Here is a 19,958-nt window from a genome sequence, read left to right as displayed (position 1 = left end):
AATTTCGGGACGAAATTTCTTTAACGGGTAGGTACTGTGACAACCCGGAAATTTCCAACCAAATTTAAACTTTAATCTTTATATGTTTCCGACACAATAAGCAATATTTGTTAAGTTAAATTTCAAGAATTTTAAACTATGTTCATACATTCATTCAACTTCGACCAAGTTCCAACGATTCACGAACCATTAAACGAATATGATTATATATGTATATGTGTATATATATTATAACTTGAAACGTAAATGAAATATTATATTAAATACTTTATATGATTGTATCTGTTTCAAAATGTTTATCAATGGAATTAGAAGATAAGATCAACTGATTGAATTATCAGATATATTAAATTATGATTACAAGTCTCTGTTGAAAGGCCCACGTTGATTTGAGAAATCTTTCCATTTTAACAATATTCGGAAAATGGTAAAGTAATTTATAAATAAGAACAAATTGTCAATCATTGAGAACTAGACAAAGGATAGTGGAAGATTGAATCTCATAAAGACTCGATTGATCTATTTAGTTTCAAACGTACAAAAACGTTTTCAGTTTAAAAAGAACTTTATTATTAAAACGTATATAACTTTTATAAATATCTAGAACCATTTTTGACAACTCATTACTTAACTAGTATGATAAAGATAACGATATTTATATTTTATTTTATTAAATATATATAACGATTTAAATTAATATTATATATATTTATACGCGTATAATACGTACATAGTTTTATACTTTTACTATACTTAAACTTTACCTTTACTTTATTTTTACTTTACTTTAACTTTAATAATTCACTTTAATAATTCATACTTTAATAATTTATACTTTAATAATTCACTTTAATAATTCATACTTTAATAATTCACTTTAATAATTCATACTTTAATAATTCACTTTAATAATTCATACTTTAATAATTTATTTTAATAATTTAAAAATCTATTATAAATAGAATTCAATAGGTTTCATTATTTCATAGAAACTTGAAAATATTTTTCTCTAAACTCTCTCAATCGATTTACATATATATATTTACTCCGTATTATTTCAAGATATTATTAGTATACATAAAATATTACGACGGAGTGTTGTCTGAGTGATTTCGAAATTGTTTTTCGAGTAGGATAGGATTAAGGAAATTATGGGTTATAGCTATAGAGGTGATTGAGTATGGTTCATGGGTATGCTCGTGAGGTCAATATAGTGTTTATCATTTCCGTTGCGTCTACGTACCTTTCCTGCAATATTGAATCTCAATATTGATACGTGAGTACTCATAATTTAACTTTTACATACTAATAGTGTATCCTTGACTAGTGCTCGAGTATTTAGGATTATGCATGCTTGTACTTTTGATATTGCCCTTAGACAGGTTAGGTTGAATCTTGAATTAGTTACACTTGCGGTTGAGATAAGGTATAAGATATGCATGTCCTTGGAAAGCTAGCGAAAAATTAAGAACTTTTCCTTTAGATATCGAATGGTTTCGATGAACGGATTAGAAGTTATAATCAATTGAATTTTTGATATTTTTATTAAAAATGATTATTATTATCGTCGTTTTTATCGTCGTTCTAGTTTTATCTTATTATTATCATTATTATTATCTTTATCAATAAAAGGGATTTATCATTAAAAATTGTTTTCTTTATTACTATCGTTATTATCGTTAAAGTTATAATTAGTATTATTATTATTATTATCCCATTATCATTATCATTATTATTATTATTATTATTAGTATTAGTATTATTATTATTATTATTATTATTATTATTATTATTATTATTATTATTATTATTATTATCATTATTAATATATATATATATATATCATTATTTAAAAATGGTTATTGTTATTGTTATTATTATTATTACTATATTATCATTAAGATAATTATTAGTATTATCATTAATAATGTTATAGTAACTATCATTATTAATATTAGTGTAATTAAAACAAATATTTGAAACACCTAATTATTTTTATTACTATTATTATCATTATTATGAACACGATATAAAAGACGATTAAAAGCTATTAAACGAAACGATTATGAAATAATGAGTAAGAGTATCATGATGAAATTAAAATATTATAAGATATTGATTTAGATAAAATTATCGTTCTTATTATTTTTATCATTACTATTATTATTAAAAGTATCGTTAGTATTAAAACTATCATTTTAACTAAAATTATCATTTTAATAGAAATGTCATTGTTACTATAAAATATCATTATTATTATTATTTTAAATAGAATTATTATTTTAAAGATAATATTAAGAATTATCGTAAATATTAAAGTTATCATAATTAGAATTATCGTTTTATCATAATGTCATCTTAGTAATTATAAATATTGAAATTTTTATAATAATAATTATTATTACAAAATAATACAACTTTTACTTACTATCATTATAGATATTATTTTATCAAATAAATATGTGATACAAACATATTTTACTACGTGTAATAACTTACTTTAATAATACCTATCATATTATCTTTATGATATTAAATGAACCCTATAAATTTTATTACTTAATATATATAAAAGTATATTTTATTACATAAATTAAATATAAAATTTTATTTATTAATAAATAAATTATATTATTACTCTAATAAATCTTTTAAAAATATTTAAAAATATAAAATGACGATATTTAAACTATATATTAATCATGTATAGATTTTTGGAAATTATTTTGAGTCAAATTTACTTTTGTTGACTTTTGCATATTAGTCTCGAGCATTAGGATTGTGGTACACTATGACTTGATCTAATTTGTTAGACAAATATTGACCAACACATAATTATATATAATTAATTTAGATTCGTGAATCCGAGGCCAACCTTGCACTTGTTCAATGACGTTATATGTATTTTTACTACGAAATACAGTATGGTGAGTTTCATTTGCCTTTTTACCTTTTATATTTTTGGGCTGGGAATACATGCGCAACTTTTATAAATGTTTTACGAAATAGACACAAGTACGTGAAACTACATTCTATGGTTGAATTATCGAAATCGAATATGCCCCTTTTTATTAAGTCTGGTAATCTAAGAATTAGGGAACAGACACCCTAATTGACGCGAATCCTAAAGATAGATCTATTGGGCCTAACAAACCCCATCCAAAGTACCGGATGCTTTAGTACTTCGAAATTTATATCATGTCCGAAGGAGGATCCCGGAATGATAGGGGATATTCTTATATGTATCTAGTTAATGTCGGTTACCAGGTGTTCACCATATGAATGATTATTTTTGTCTCTATGCATGGGACGTATATTTATGAGAACTGAAAATGAAATTCTTGTGGTCTATTAAAATGATGGAAATAAATGATTATGATAAACTAATGAACTCACCAACCTTTTGGTTGACACTTTAAAGCATGTTTATTCTCAGGTGTTAAAGAAATCTTCCGCTGTGCATTTGCTCATTTTAAAGATATTACTTGGAGTCTTTCATAGCATATTTTGAAGAACGTTGCATTCGAGTCATTGAGTTCATCAAAGATTATTATTAAATCAATTTATAGTTGGATAGTGGATATTATGAAATGGTATGCATGCCTGTCAATTTTCGATGTAAAGAAAGTTTGTCTTTTAAAAACGAATGCAATGTTTGTAAAATGTATCATATAGAGGTCAAATACCTCGCAATGTAATCAACTATTGTGAATCGTTTATAATGTATATGAACGGGTCCTTTCAATTGGAACATAGAATAGTTGAAACCCCACCATCTGTGTAATTTATTCCAAACTTGTTTTGTCATGTCACATTTAGTAAAGTTGTGATCCACACTTTCTAAGTCATTGTTGCATAAAGTGCATAGTAACGAATCTAAACCCACCCCGTGCTTGTTGAATTCAACACGAACTGGTAATCTATGAAGTTTTAATCTCTGTATGAAAATTTCTACTTTTCGTGGGACGTCTGAGTTACGAACAGTTAGTGGTTTGGGGTTACCTAACGAGAATTTGAGAGCATCGATTAAATTTGCTAAAAACTTTGTTATGAACTTGCCATTACTGTCCAGTTTCCAAATCCATGAGTCGGCTCTGATATCGATTGGGTTGGTATTACTATTATGGAAAGAGAAACATTCGATTAGATAGTTTAATTCCACCAGATCACCTTCTACTCTCCCTCTCGGTGGTCAAATCCAACACCATGGGTCAGTTGTGCCATTCAAAAGCGTGATTCTGTTGTGCACAGAGCAGCCCTTTATCTAATTCTAATGCGAATAACCTTTTGAATTTATCCCTTACCGGAAGTTACCGATCCAGTAGTCATTCCAGAATTCAATTTGCCTGCCATCTCTGATTATTCTGCTGAAAGAAGAGGAGAACTCCATCCCTAATGCATCTATGCCGCAAGCAACTTTGATGATATCATACCAAGTGGAACCGTAGTTCTTGTACATGCCAATGTTAGTAGGACATAGTCCACCATCCTTCCCATATATACTTGAAATAACTTTCACCCAAAGAGAATTTTGTTCGTTTTAAATCGCCACCACCATTTACCGATAAGTGACAAGTTTTTTGAGAACAATGAGCCAATACCAAGACCACCCGATTCATATGGTAGTAGAGAATCAATCCATTTAACCCACCATTTTTTTACCCGACCCGGATCCACCCCAAAAAAAATACAACGTAACGATTCAAGCACTTTATAGGGGATGATGGAGCCCGAAATAGGGAAAAGTAATAAATTAGCGCCGAAATAGGGAAAAGTAATAAATTGGAAGATTAGATAGTACGGAGTGTTAGAGTGTTAGACGGCTAGACGCCGCACTAAGTTTACTACTAGTCTATGAGTATAAACTACTAAATTTAAGAAAATCTTTACTTGATATTATGAAAACAGTTTAGAAAAAGTAACGAAACAAGATTGTGAATTTATTAACCAACTTTTTGAATTTTTATTAGTTTTAAGTTTAAGTTCTTAGAAAGATCGTACTCCGTTAACATGTTTTATAGGTAAAATGGATAATATTGTGTAGTGCCTAGCACCCCTGCCGGGCTAGAGGTCTCGGGTTCGAGCCTCGTCACCTACAAAGGATATTATTTGAAAGAAATTCCTTGAGGGTGGCCCAAAGGAAAGGTTTCACCGACCCGCTCCGGGACTAAGGTCCGGCCCGCCTGCCCCGTATGGGATGGTTTAAGGGTCGGATCCCCTGAGTGTGGTTCGGGTTTCCTGCCCGAACGTGCGTGTGTGCAAATGATGACTAGGCTTCGGTCCGGACTGATGCAAGCTTGCCGTTCAAAAATAAAAAAAAAAAAAAAAAAAATTCTAAGTTTGTAACTTATGACCAAACAACTATATAATCCAAACTCATATCTTGGATTGAATATATATAGTAAATATCATTATTATTTTTAAATTTAAAGTATGTAACTCATGACCATACTATCTATTTTATAAAATATTACTGTATTAATTAATTAATTAATTAATAAGTAATTAATTAAATGGTAAAAAGTATTGAATTATTAAATTACCCTTTGCCTCTCAGTTAGCAGATAGTGAACGTATAAGGTCAAAAGCGTAAATTCATCAAAACACTAACTGAGCTATCTAATGCCACTACAAAACAGACGTTTGGATCAAGAACTAGGGTTTGGGGCAAATTAAACGAAACTCATACAACCAACCAACAAATGAGGCATCGGAGGGCAGGTTTTTAAGGGCGGTTGCCGTCCTCCGTCGCCGATGACATTCCGTTTGCCCCCCAAAAATCAACAACCCTTTCTAAAAGCGCAATAGATTCATTGCCGCTGATGCTATGCTCTTTCTACTTCAACTGATCAACTCTTTTCGCATTCAACTTTTGAGTTGACGAATGATGCAATAAAGACAATAATAATAATAATTAATAATGATAATAGTACTCCGTAATAGTAATAATTGGAGGCGGTGATGATGAAATTCTAGTGGGTTGTATGAGTAAATCAGCAAAGTTTGAGATTACCCGTAACTTGGCGGGGCAATATTTGCAGCCATGGCGGTTGTATCCTCTTTGCTTTGATCGATTATTAACTAATCTGAGCCTCATAAAGTTTGCATTTCTTTTGATATTGTTACTAGTTAGTGTGTTTGTATCAATAACAACTGCTACTTACCAGCTCTCGTATCAATGACAATTGTTATTGCTAATAGTAAGTGTGTGTGTGTATAAAATAGGGATGTTACAGAGGGTGGTTGCCCCTTTTTACTAAAGGCCATGATTGCAAAATTAAACAACCTTCATCCCTTTACAGATTCACATATCTCTATCTATATATGTATATATATTGTTTGATTTCTTTTGTAAAAAGGACAATATAGGATTTGAACCTCATTTCTCATTTTGTTTTCTATCTAAATAAATCTTCATTGCCTTCGTTTTTTAAATTCTTTTGTAAAGAGGGATTTGGTTTGATAAGGCAGTTGTTTTTCAAAAGTAATCACCCGAGTCTAATGCAAATATATTTAGATCGTAAACAGTTAGCTAGCTGTGGTAGCGAGCCATAAAGTATTGGTCAAATATAAGTAATTACTTCTGTTTGCTATCATTTTCTACAGGCTCACTTAAGAAAATCGGACAAGTCTGTGAGTGGTTTTTCTTGTCTGCAGGGGATCAAGATACAAATTGTATGACCGTTTGACGGGATCTAGTGGTCAACACCAGATTGTTTAGGAAACTTGTGGGAAATTTATTGTGATTACAATAGTGCTTGTTTTGCCAAATGGATTTGGAGGTTCACAAAATGAGAACAGGTCTGATTAGTGGATTAACCTAATGAACTTTGGGTTTTCACTGGTTTAATTCATATTTTCAAAATTCTTCGCTCAAACTTTGGGTTCGTCAAACCTTCTCCCACACAAAAAAAAAATTAGGGTTCGTCATCATTGTCTTGATTGTCTCACGATTTCTGTCTTCCTTCGCAGCTTTGCTCCTGGAGGTGGCCATGAACGCTTATCTACTGATTTGGAAGGTGATTCCTTTTTATAATCTTTTGATTTACTCTGTTTTTGCCTGTTTTCAATGATGGTTGTAATTTAGGGGTTTCGTGTTGTTTTTCTGATTTGTGTAGGTTGATTGGTGGAATTTTATTGCCATTTTTTTTGTTGCTACAGTCGTTGTACTCGATGTTTGATGTTGTGAGTTTCATTGCCATTTTTATTGGCTTTAAATAACAGGTTTTTAATAGCCCATCTCAGTTCCTATGTGTTAATTGGTTGCTTTTATAAGTCTGTGAAGTGGTTTTTCTTGTTTGCAGGGGATCAAGATACAAATCTTATGACCGTTTGACGGGATCTAGTGATCAACGCACCAAACCAGATTGTTTTGGAAACTTGTGGGAAATTTATTGGAAACTTGTGGGAAATTTATTGTGAATAAAATAGTGCTTGTTTAGCCAAAATGAATTTGGAATGAGAACATGTCTGATTAGTGGATGATGTGAAAATGTGAACTTGTGTATGTGACTCAAACTTGCTAGTTGTTACACAGAAGGTTGCCATCTGCATGAAGGTGATGATAAATGATTAAGTTCAATCAAATTGTATGTTATTGAATACAGATTACAATCTATATATAGAGTTACAAGATATAACCTAATGGACTATTGGGCTAGCTTTGTACACAAGTAACAATCAATGGCGGAGCTAGTAGGGGGGCTTGGGGGTGTTGAGCCACCCTCAACTATGTTAGTATATATGGTGTCGATTTGTGCTTCAAAAGTGAAAAAGAGAAGCTGTAACTCAAAAGTTTACATTTGACATTGGTAGTAAAAGAGTTACAGAAGTTTGGTAGAGAAGAAGAAGAAGATATTTATTACTATATATTTTCACTTTTAGACCTTCAAGTAGTTTCCTGTATTTTACTTTAACCCTTAAGTTTGTGAATTAAGCCTATCATGAATATTTGAATAACAGTGACTATCATTTCTTGAAAAGATAAATATATCAATAAAACTTGCAAATAATCAAGTATTCGACTCAAATACTAATTTAATATATATTAAAAGATTTTACATCAAAAATTTCACATTATATCTTTTCTCTAAAAAAATATATCTTTATTTGGATATGTTGCTACCAAATTTGTATCCAGTAGGCTTTCAGAATTAATTTCATAAAAGACACATATAATAGTTTAATATGTAATTATTTGTGTATACTCAATTGAATTTCAGAATTTAATTTAGTGGCTCTATTGAGTCGACATCAATCATCGATTTATTGGCGACTTGACTGACTCTTAGAGCCTAAATTAAATTTCAGGCAGGATTTCAAACACATGGAAATTTGATTATACCATTTTCATGGCGTCTATTATTATTTTTATTTTAGTATTTTTTTTTTTAAAAACTTTTTCCTACTTAAAGGTCGGAGGTCCTCTCGGAAGCAATCTCTTTATCCGTCGAATAAAGAGAGGGATGACTTTCTCTACTCTTGAGAGTGTTTCACTCTGGGTGGAGAAATGACTTGTCTTTATTCTCGGATAGGGGAATGATTGTCTACATCTCACATCTCCCATACACCACTCATGTGGTATTGAGTTTTGTTGTTGTTGTTGTTGTTGTTGTTGTTGTTGTTGTTGTAATTTTGAGAGTTTTGAAACAAGTTATGTTTTTTAATATAATATTTATTTATGTTATAATCTTATAATAAAGTTGAGTTGCTTGATGGTTAAAAGAGAAATCGAGCTCTCAATGGTTCACCTGCTAAATCATTCAGCATCATCTGTCATTCAGAGGTCAGAATTGAACGCACGGAATGCTGAATGGTTCAGAATTCGGCGTTGAACCATTCAATTAAGAGGTAAACCATCGAAATTGTTACTGTAACAATTTCGATGGACTGGAGTCCATATACAGATGTAATTATAAACAAAGGATAACATATAAGTATTATTCTTATCATGCGCCCTCAAGATGGACGATCGAGAAGTAAGACCAATTTTGGACATGAAGGAATGAAACGTAGCTCGAGCCAAGGGTTGCGTGAATGGATCAGCAAGTTGATCATGTGTAGAAACATGTGAAACCCGAATGCTTCCCTAGTCACGCACAAAGTGATACGGCAACACAAGATGCTTCGTACGTGAATGAAAAACCGGATTAGCACTAAGTAAAGTGGTACCAGATTGATCACAGGCTTGGTAGACGAGTTGATGCCCATCTCAGCTAATAAATTGGTTAACCACAAAATTTCAGCTATTCTAGACACAACTGCTTTATACTCTGCCTCGGTAGAAGATTGAGAAACAAACGTTGCTTCTTAGAACTCCACGACACTTGATTGCTACCAAGAAACACAACATGACCCATAGTAGATACAAAAGAATCCTTGTCACTAGCCCAATCGGCATCCGAAAAAGCATGACGATGCATGGGAGAATCACGATGCAAGGAAATTCCATGATCAAGTGTACCGGCAAGATAACATAAAAGGCGTTTATAAAAGCATTCAGTTCCACAACGTCATTCATTCGGTTCTTGTAATTCAGTCATTTATAAAAGCAAATCATCTTGTAGCCTACATACATCAGATTTAGAACTCTGAATCCTCATCTTCAAGTTGCTTTTAACTACTGAACTGATTACCGTGAACAAGTGATTGTTTCTCTTGCTCAAGAACTGAATTTTTTGGCAACAAGTTTTTGCTCAAGCATCGTCCTCTGGTAATGTTATTTCGAAGTTTATTTTGCGTATGCGAGTCTGGCTAACTACTATATTACCATAAGCCATAGATAGGGTTCATAGGGTTTCAAATGTGTTTTAGGCAAAAGGTATTAAAAGTGTTTGTGAAATGTGCTGGCATTATCCTTATTTAAAGTGGATTTGAACAAAATCGAAAAGGTGAACTTGCCGATGTTAACTTTCGATGTTGAATTGTCTTTGTTCATCCTTTGCATGTTTTATTTGTATTCGTTGATTTGGGGTTTTGAGTTTTCGGATATTTGAGTTTATTTATTTATAACAAGGAAGATACAACAGAAGAAGAGAGATCCAAAGGGTTTTCAGATAAAGTGAAAGATGAAAATGAATATGAGAGAGAAGAAAAAAAGAAATGTGTATTGACAGAAATGCCCTCACATGCCAAGCACAAGATTCCACTTAACGGACAAAACTTAACAAACGTTAACTTCAAGGTCATCCGTGAGATATCTTAATAGTTTGAGGTCAACGAAATAAAAAAAAAAAGTTTAAGATCACCTACGCTGTTTGATACAAAGTTATAGGACCAATGACGAAATTTTCTCTTTTAATAAAACTCGGCCCAAACTTTTACTTTAAATATTGTGCCGAATCCGACATGCATATAGGGGTTATCACCTATTTGCCCATTTTTTTACCCCTTTCTGAGCTGGAACCCTAAAAAAAAAAAAAATTTGAGAATTTGCCCGCGCAAGGCGCAAGGATCATTAGTCCTTGCGACTTGCGCCTTTGCGTACAAACGCAAGGCGCAAGGTTCATGACTTGCGTCCTTGCGGCCTTGCGCCTTATCAGGATGGATTTTTTCTGATTTCTGGATAAGATTTTGTTAGATTTTTTGTACCCCTACGGATAAGATTTTATACCTGTGTATTTATTGAGGCTAGAACTCCAGATAACCAATTTCATTTCACTTCATTTCAAAATAGATCATGTCATTAGAGCATCGTTAAGGTACACTTTTATCTATTTTTTTCACTAATGTGTGTATTAATGAGCTGTAGTAATGATGAAGCATTTGTTGTTCATGTATGTTGTGGGGGTAATTTTGAATTTGTTAACAACATACCTATGTATCTGCCTCTTGATTGTTTTAGAACCAGATTAAAACTACCACTTCTCCACAAAAACCAATAAATCGAAGAGTATTGTTAAGGAAAGTTCTTAAAAAAATTGATTTGCCAACTAATGCACCTGTTTCGCTGAGATATATTGATAATAATCATATTTTTGATATTACTGATGATCATGAAGATTTTTTTTGAGTTTTTAAAACACGCTGTCTCAAACGAGCCGATATTTACGTTGTCGACAAAGTAAGAATGCTTCATGTAACACCCCAGCTTAACATGACCACAATATTGCCTAGGGTGTTACACTTCAACCCCAACAAAATCCACAAACACACCATCTCCAACAAAAGCTAGAAACACTCCAGCCCCAACAAAATCCACAAACACACCATCTCCAACAAAACCTCCGAATACTCGAGTCTCAACCAAACAAACCAACACACCATCTGCAAGAAGAACAGGATGAAATACACAATTCCGAACCAAACCTCGAAACACACCATTTGGAAGAAGAACAGGCTGAAATACCACCTCCAAACACAGAAGAATTTGATTTCTTCAACCATGGCGCCGAGAACGTGTGTAAAATAAAAAAAATAGAGAACCCGTTTATACCTGTTGTTGCGTCTAGTGAATCGGATGAAGCAAGTGACGAGGAAGATGAAGATGAAGAAGATGAAGAAAAACAAGATTTATTTTGGAATATGCCAACTCTACACATTCAGCAAGATGAAGAAAACCCAGAATTTACGACCCCAATTCCAACCACGTATCAGGTAACTGATTTGGTCAAAGTTCGTCAAACGTTTTCGAACAAGGAAGAATTCCTAAACTAGCTATTTACAAAATGCCTTGAAAAAAACTTTCAAATAAAGCCTGTAAAGTCGGACAAATCTCAGTACACCGCTAAATGTGTGTTGCCAAATTGTGAGTGGAAATGTAGTGCATACAAAATAAGACACATTTAAAACTTTATGGTTAAGAAGTTGCATGACGTACATACAAGTTCACGCACACAAATTATGGGAAACAATAAACATGCTACTAAAAAGGTGTTGGGTAGTATTCTTATGGATTCGTTCAAGGCTGCAAATCGAGAGTATAAACCAAAAGATATACGTGATGATGTAGCCAATCGGTTTAGAGTGAGCATATCATACAATCAAGCATGGAGGGCCAAGTGTCAAACAATAGAGATGTTACGTGGCAGTAGTGATGACTCCTTTAGAATGCTTCCAATTTACCTTCATAACCTTAAGATCCACAACCCGGGAACCATCACCAATTTGGTTACCGACAAAGAAAATAAATTTGTGATGTGTTACATGTCCATTGGCGTAGTTGTAAGTAAATATTTTAATTAGCAAAAACCAATTAAAATATCTAAACTATGATGACCCAGAAAATTTCACATTAATAAATTAATTACAGGATAGAATGTTTCCGACACGATAAACGGACCTATTATGTTGAGTCTTAAAACTTTTTGAACTAGTTTACACGTTCAAGTACCCTTTTATCATTTTCGATGATTCACGAACAACAATTTATAAATGGATATATATATATATATATATATATATATATATATATATATATATATATATATATATATATATATATATATATATATATATATATATATATATATATATATATATATATATATATATATATAAATATTTAACTATTTAAATAAATAATTTAATAATAACTCGATATATATATCATTGAAAATGGCAAGATTGTATTTGGACAAAAATGTGGGACTTTCTATTTTTCACTTTTGATAAACATGCATATCTATATAGATTCGATATTAGATGAGGACAAAATTTAAAGTAGCTAGACATTTGATCATGAAAGCTGACGTGTGTATATATAATTAGTCTCACTTAAATGTTGTTAATTATAAAATAAAGATTTCTAATGAGCAACAAAAGACTACAACATTTCGTATCAAGTTTTCAAGTTAAAATTATGGAACTCACTAAACCTGCGCACTTTCACGAGAAAAATCATAACTAAATCATATTGACTCAAAAAAGGGTTATTCCGATTTCCAGACGTCCGTAACTCAAAAATCTACAACTTTCGTGAAGACACCATACACGGATCGCGTACTTATCTATGCGAAACGCGTAATGTTTTAAAAGATTACACGGGAGATGTAATCATTACGCGAAACGCGTAATTCGTCGGCAGAAAATACCAAAAATTGAGGCGGCTTTACTATTTTAACATGTTTTTTACGCATTATATTATTATATTATATTATTATATTATTTAAATTATTATTATTATATTATTATTATATTACAATACAAACTAAAATTATGATAAGTGTATTAAAAGTTGATGTCCATTTGTTCTCGTGACTCAGCAAAATCCCAAGACAAATTGCATACGACACCTCTTGTTCTTCTTTTGCCGTGCAACGTGGACCAAACACCAACAAATTTTTTGTTCTTTTCTTATTGCCACTCGTCGACTAACTATAGTAAAATCCAATGGGATCTTTCGTCTTGTTATATCTATATATAGATAAACGCGCACAAACTTACTTACACTCTGTTTAATCATATTTTTCCTATACACATATATCCATACATTTACTTAATATAAATTTTAGTTAAAATCCAAGTTAAGTAGTAATATATTGTAACGAGTAATACACGGTAGAATTTCAAAAAGGAGTTTCAAATTGGTTTAAAGCTAAGGAAATATTGGGTATTGTTCGGGGTATTGTTCGTGAATTCAAGACCAACCATACAGTCATCCACTATCTTTACATCTACGCAATTTGCCTACAATATTGAACCTCAATATTGATACGTGAGTTATAGATCCCTTTTTAAATACTTTAAATATTTTTGGGCAGAGAATACATGCAATTTATTTTAAATGCAATGGACACAAGTACATACTTAATTCTACACTGAGTTAAACCGAAAATCCCTTAGCTTTGGTAACTAGTAACTGCCAGTACATAGGATATGGACTGGTGGGCGCGAATAATTGTATATGGATCCATAGGGCTTGACATCCCCGTCCGAGCTAGAGCGCTAGCCTTTTAACGGACGTATGTTATTTGAGTTTATGACACGTTGGTTTGCGTGTATTAAAATGAATAGGGTATTTATCATTATAGCGTTAAGTTTAGTTACCAGGGTGCTCTGTTACGTAGAATCTATTGATAAACTTTTGATGAAATCTTGTGGTCCATCTTTATATATTTATGACTCGAGCAATTAAACCTATAACTCACCAACATTCGTGTTGACATTTTTAGCATGTTTTTATTCTCAGGTCCTTAGACTGCTTCCGCTGTGATGTGCTTGTTGCCTGCATGGAGTCTCTCATGCTTTGTATATAGTTTATTGCATTCGAAACAAAACCACGTTGTGTAATAAATAAATTGACTGTGATGTCAACCTGTAAAATAAAGACTTATGTATTTTGGGGATTTGCTTATACTTAAGCACTCGCCCACATGTTTATAACTTTCTATGTTTAGAAAGTCACTTATTTTAATGAATGCAATATTTTATCAAAACGTATCATATAGAGGTCAAAACCTCACTGTGGAATCAATGATTAACGTGCCGCGTCAATAGCGATTTTGACGGGTCGTTACAGTTGGTATCCGAGCTTGAGGTCATAGGGAACCAGAGTTTGCATTAGTGTATTTAACTGGTAAATGTTAGGATGCATTAGTGAGTCTGGACTATGACCATATCTGTTTTTAACAATTTTTGCTTATCATTTTGTCAAAAACATTATATGTGATATATTTATATGCTAACATAATTGTTGTTTCAATTATGTGATAGATGACTTCTTCTAATCCCATCATTTTGTACGATTCTGAATCGGACACTGAGTCTATTCTTTTCACAACTAAGAAGGGCGTTCCAATACCTATTAAAGAAGAAATTGTGTTAGCCGGGGAATCTCAACTCCCCGTAAACCCAGAGGAGGATTTCGCTAATGAAATAAAAGAAATCACAAGGAAGGAATTCAAACTTGCTATAAAGAACCACAAAAATAAAAAGTTCTTAATTATTAAAAAGGAACAGGACCATTCGATCCGTAACCACCCTTATTGTATTAAACCCACTAAGGCAACGGGTACCTCAAAACCCAGACCAAAAATTAAATACACTGCTAGAATGTCTGTCGGACCATGTGTCACGACCCTACTTTTTCCGTTATCTTTTACCGTTAATTATTTAACGACCGTTAACTGTTAGTCGTGCCACGTCATTTTTATGACCTATATACTTATTTTTGTGATAATATATTAATTATTATGTGTTATGTGAATAATTGTATTCATATTTTAAATTATACGTTTCTACGTGTCGTGGATTTCTATCCGGCGAATCTTTTCGGTTTTCAAACCAACGGTCAGACTTTTGGGATTTTTAAATCCAAATTATTTTAAATATGATATTTTTATGTCATATCTTTATATATGGTGTGTATATATTTTATTTGTCGAGTATATGTTAATATATGTTTCATATTATATGTCCAGGTTACTTATACTTTTAGCCCATGTTAATATTTTGGTCACCACTCCAATTTAAAAAACCGTTTTTTAATAGGATATTTATATCATAAATCATCATTTTAAAATTCATGAGGTAAGTTGTTATACATATAAGTAATAAGGATAAGGAGTGTACCTAATATCAATTACATGATAACGATGTAACACATTTAAATTAATGTAACATTTCACAAGCCTATATTTTGACTTGCAAGCTTGCAATCAAAGGGAATTTGCCGAGGAGTAAATGGATAAAAACAAACACGTACGCAAAATTTGGTAACACAATATTTGTTTTGACTTATATCCATTCAATGGTGTAAATACAGCCATTACATGCTGTCATATCTTCAATTTACATGGAAAGGATATGAAGGATACTTATTAATATCATATCTGTGACAATTATAGAAGATATCGATGTTGACTAAAATTCTTGTCTAGAATACGCAGTAAAATATTAAATTATATAGAGCCTTATCACACCAACCCATTTCATTAATTACATGATCTTTTCCTTTTATACTCATTCGACATTTAGTTAAAGCAAAAATCTTTTATATTCTTTAGAAATGCTTTTGTCCTTGACTATATATATTAAGGATATAGGCCATCTCATTCTCAAATTTGTAGACCACTCTTCACCATATTTTATTATTCATTCACACAACCCATTTACACAAACACACATACATTTATTTGCTAGGCTTTAGAGTTCATTTCAAATAAAAAAAAAAGAAATTTTCATTCTAAGAGAGAACCGGGCATAAGGACTAACGAATTTCGACGCATAACGAATTTCGGCGCAATTCATTTCCACTCGAGAGGTACATCTTGACAAAATTATGTCTATTAATTTTATTGTAGTACTAGTTACTAATAATTTAGTATGAACAAAATTGATCGGAAATAACTAAAAGGAAGTTTAACTCGTAGTCTCCGGTTACGTTATTGAGTATGTTACCGAGTTAAAAACCGTTGATTATTGTTCATATGAAATCTAGTAAATAACAGAGATGTATCTCTTCGTTAATTTGATTATATAAACTAAATACTCTTGTGTATGTTTGTTTACGTACCAACTTTAAACCATAAGAATGGTGATTTTAATTCGATGTTGCGTTTCTAGTCCTCAAGTTTAACTACTACTAAAAATTTTAAATTTGATAATACTTATTTCGGTGACTACGTAAACATAAAGAAAAAGGTTTGATGTTTTATGGGATTTATGATTTCGGTCTATGTACCATTCATTAGTTTGCAATATTAGTTTAATGGTTTCAAAACTCTATCTTTGATTTTTGCAGTACATCGAGTTTTAAGAAAAATAAATGAGTTCAAAGAAATATTACAGTCCGTTTGTTATTATTTAGTTTACATTTAACCATTAGAAAACTGAACACTCTTTTTTTAAAAATATATCTTATGTACGTACGACATCAAAGAAGAAGAAAAAAATTTGATATTGTATAATCTGCGTAGTCATCACTCGGAGTATGAACCGTTTTACCATTTTTATTTACATAAAATGTACACGCTTTTGGTACAATGAATGTGTACGTATGAATTAAAGGAATTGAGATGAGACGAGATTTTAAAATTATATTTCTACTCCTTGTGTTTCGGTGGCTTTTATTTATTTAAATGAAAGGAACTTATAAGTCATGGTGACAAGCTATTTCTTTGAATAACTTAAACTGATTTAACTAATTACATATAAGTTTCGTATGTATTGTAGAACCAAACAATTGTTTTGAAGTAGTACTTACACCATTAGGTTGTAATAGGGTTGATTATAAGAATTAATATATATATATATATATATATATATATATATATATATATATATATATATATATATATATATATATATATATATATATATATATATATATATATATATATATATATATATATATATATATATATATATATATAACTTACAAGTTTATTGTTTGATTACTGAACGACCACTTTCACTCTAGGTTGAGTACCCGGTCACTTGCTGTTTATTTTGCTACTTGAGTATCTGTGATTTGCTCCGCATTCAAGGTGAGTTATAATCCCGTTTTTACATACTTTTCAAAGTATATTTTTGGGATGTGATTACATGCATTTTATTTTACGTTTAGACACAAGTGACAATTAAATTTAAATTATTCATTGTGAGTTGGACAAAAATATTCCCTAGTCTGGTAACTGTAATCACTGGTTTCTACTGGTGAACGCGAATCCTACGGATAGATCTATCGGGTTTGACAACCCCATTTCGAGCTAGTCGCGCTAGCAATTTATAATCGGAATGTTTAGTACTTCGTATTTTGTTGTAGATACACCGTCCGGTGTATATTAATTATTGTGTTTGGCAAGGGTAAATAAAGGGTTAAGTGATTACCATGTGGCTCATTGTTAATGGAATAATGTTTAATGTTTTCTAACATTTTTAAATCTTGTGGTCTAAAGTTTATTTACTTATTTAAACCTATAATTCACTCAACCTTTGTGTTGACAGTTTGCTCGCATGTTTTCACAGGTACTTGAGTTTATGTGATGCTTCCGCTGTGTTTAGGAGAGTCTGCATGCATTTGGGCAGATTTTTATGAAACAATTATGAAACTTTGGCTTGCATTCGGTTTTTGAATAATTAATACTTATGAGTTTATTGACAATGTTTTTTGTCAACTTTGGATTATTAATATGTTGGGTTATTTTAAACTACATATTTTGGTATGCTTTCCTTTTTGGGAAAACTTTTGAAATAAAAGAATGCAATGTCATTTATTTAATTCATTTAAGTCCGATCAAGCTGTGAGACCAACTGACGGAACCGTTAAGTGTTTTGACGGGGTCGTCACACCATGCACACACAAACAATTGGCAGAGAGAACCAAATGGGAAGAAGTTTATGATAGTTCTGAATAAACGACCTCGCAACCATAAATCTTCCATGCGCTATTCTATTGCTTATGTGTGCTACTCTATCTTGTTATGTAGAATAAGCATATGTAAAATATCGGTATTGTATGGTATTGTATTATTTTGGTTTATTAATAATAAATGCATGGAATGATTATTTGTATTATTACTACTTCTTATTATTATTATTACATAATAACGTAGTAACTCGCTATAATTTTTTATAGTAGAATATTATTAGGATTTTAGTAGTTAATTCATTGTACTAGCTATTATGTATGAACCTAACGAGTAGGTACTACCCGAGTTATAATTATAAAGTGCTAATAAAGAAGAAACAGCTTTTATAATAATGGGTTCATATTATTAATATGCCATGATGTACCATTAATTACTCGTTACATCTATAATATTCTACGTGATTAATTATATTTGTTGTGTTTATTGAAGAAACATGTCTCAAATGTCGGATGCTGAGTTTGAGGAACTAGTCGAGAAACGCGTGAATGAAAGAATTGCTGCAGCCGAGGCGGCAAAAGCAGCAGCTGAAGTAGCAACCAAGGCAGCAGCCGAAGCAGCAGCCAAAGCAACAGCCAAAGCAACAGCTGTGAATACAAACTCACGAAACGGATGCTCATACAAAACTTTTCGAGCATGCAAACCACAGACGTTTATTGGAATTGAGGGACCAGTCGGTCTAACCCGATGGTTCGAAAAGATGGAGTCCGTTTTCAAAATCAGTATTTGTGCGGACTGAGACAAGTCAAAGTATGCTTCGTGCACATTACAAGACGGTGCACTTACTTGATGGAACAATTATGCTAAAGCCTAAGGAGTAGATACGGCATACGATATCTCTTGGGAAGAACTGAAAAAGATGCTTATTGAGGAGTACTGTCCTCGAAATGAGATCAGAAAAATGGAATCTGAGTTACGTAATCTGAAGGTTGTCGGTGCGAAACTCAATAACTATGAAAAGCGTTTCATGGAACTAGCCTTGTTGCGTCCAGAATTAGTGCCAAACGAGAAACGAAAGATAGAGATGTATATTGACGGTTTGTCGATCAATATCAAAGGAAATGTTACATCATCTAAACCGAATACAATGCAGGAAGCCATGAGAATGGCACACCAACTCATGGACCAGATCACGGAGAGTTCGATTAAGGCACCAATTACCGAAGTCAAGACAACTGAAGGAAAGAGGAAATGCGAAGACTATAAGGGCAAAAGTACTCACCTGAAGAGGCGAGAGACTTTTAAAGGTAAACAAGATTGGGCAACTGCTAGTCCAAACTATAAGGGACCCCATCCATTTTGCAAAAGATGTTACATCCATCATTCAGGTTATTTCCAGGTGGTTTATGATAAGTGCAACAAGAAAGGACATGTGGGGAAAGATTGTTATGCCACCGTTTCTGAAGTAAAGACAAAACCGACCGATGTCAAGAAATGTTTTGGATGCGGGAAGCCTGGTCACTTTATAAATCAATTCCCTGATAAGGAGAAGAACAAAGAACCCGCACGTGGGAGGGCATTTAACATTAATGTCAGCGAAGCACGTGAAGACCCTGATCTTGTTACGGGTACGTTTACCGTTAATAATCAACTAGCTTCTATTATGTTTGATACGGGTGCTGATAGAAGTTATATGTGTAAAGACTTTAG

General features: G+C 32.0%; 1 long non-coding RNA gene across 1 annotated transcript; it reads left to right on the top strand.

The window, feature by feature from the left end:
* Positions 1-6,809: 6,809 nt before the first annotated feature.
* LOC139884742 (uncharacterized) lies at positions 6,810-7,227 on the top strand. Its single transcript, XR_011771941.1, has 3 exons — positions 6,810-6,884; positions 6,973-7,019; positions 7,119-7,227. It is a non-coding gene; the product is annotated as an uncharacterized lncRNA (long non-coding RNA).
* Positions 7,228-19,958: the final 12,731 nt, after the last annotated feature.

Source organism: Rutidosis leptorrhynchoides, chromosome 1 (genome assembly GCF_046630445.1).
Source record: "Rutidosis leptorrhynchoides isolate AG116_Rl617_1_P2 chromosome 1, CSIRO_AGI_Rlap_v1, whole genome shotgun sequence".
Taxonomy (NCBI): domain Eukaryota; kingdom Viridiplantae; phylum Streptophyta; class Magnoliopsida; order Asterales; family Asteraceae; genus Rutidosis; species Rutidosis leptorrhynchoides.
This window is presented reverse-complemented; position numbering and strand designations above follow the sequence as displayed.